The sequence below is a fragment of the Myotis yumanensis genome, unplaced genomic scaffold (genome assembly GCF_028538775.1).
Source record: "Myotis yumanensis isolate MYYU_CA2020_CCGP unplaced genomic scaffold, mMyoYum1.0.hap1 SCAF_11, whole genome shotgun sequence".
NCBI lineage: Eukaryota > Metazoa > Chordata > Mammalia > Chiroptera > Vespertilionidae > Myotis > Myotis yumanensis.
This window is the reverse complement of record NW_027223762.1, coordinates 59,424,203-59,425,328: the sequence shown is the minus strand read 5'-3', so window position 1 is coordinate 59,425,328 and position 1,126 is coordinate 59,424,203. Positions and strand designations below refer to the sequence as shown.

The 1,126-nt window shown below is 49.1% G+C and overlaps 1 pseudogene; it reads right to left on the bottom strand.

The window, feature by feature from the left end:
• Positions 1-682: 682 nt before the first annotated feature.
• LOC139020276 (U4 spliceosomal RNA) lies at positions 683-759 on the bottom strand (annotated as a pseudogene).
• Between the last annotated feature and the right edge of the window lie 367 nt (positions 760-1,126).

Genomic DNA, 1,126 nt, shown 5'->3' with positions numbered 1-1,126 from the left:
CATTGATGTTTCTAACTCTCTATCCCTCTCCCTTCCTCTCTGTAAAGAATCAATATATATATATTTTAAAAATAAAAAAAAAAGAAAAGGAAGGTGGCCTGGTAAGGAGGTGACCAACAAGGTCTTATCTGAGTCATCGAAACAAGGTGTACGTGGATCTTACCTTGGAAAATTTTTTTAAAGTCAGCCATTTCTCAGAATTCAAAATGGGGTGTTGGGGAGTCACAGAGGGGGGGGGGGGGATTTCTTGACTGTAGCTGCTCTCCTGAAGTATGGGGTTCAGATAAAGCTCTACATTGTCAAGGTGTTGAGGGGCAGTGAAGGGAAAGAGAAAAAGGAGCCACGCTCCTCCAACACTGCTCTACACGTGCCTAGAACCTTCTGAAAGCCCAGTGAGGTCTTGACCTACCATCCTTCCAGCTGCTTAATATTCCTCTCTGTCTCGGTGGAATCATCTCCCATGACCTAGGGTTGCACACCTTCAGGGCGTGGGGCATTCATACACAATGCGATTTGTGGGCTCCACCATTTCTGGGTGATTCCCCTACTTTCCTGTCTTCAAAGCCAAACAGGTACCTTTACTTAGGAGCACCTTGAAGCCTGATGCCCACGCTACCCTCCACGACAGAGACTCCACGGCAGCCTCGTGGCCCCATCCTTCCCTCTCCCTCCCACTTTTCACTTCTTATTTTTTTCAATTAGCAATAATCATGCCTCGGATAAACCTCATTGGCTACGATACTGCCACTGCGCAAAGCTAGCACCCTTCACTTTTAAACCATGTCGTTCCATTTAAACCTACCTTTACCCCAAACCTCGGACCCAAAGCAGAGCCTGCCAGTAGCCCTCCCACCGCCAGGTCCATCATTCCTCCCTCCTCAGGGACCCAGTTTGGGCTCTGAGGTTGGGCCCATGTTCAGCCCAGGTCGAGGTTGGCCTGCCCCCTCCCTTCAGTTCTCTGAGCAGACCCTGGAGCATAGAATGGGACACTGACTAGTTACTTTCCAATGGTGACTTACAAATCTGGCCTCCTAACAAGCCTCAATTAAATAGCCAGGAGTGCTTTTGGCATCCCCAGATTCCTGGTTCCCACTCCCAGACACCTAATTCATCGGTCTGGGGTAGG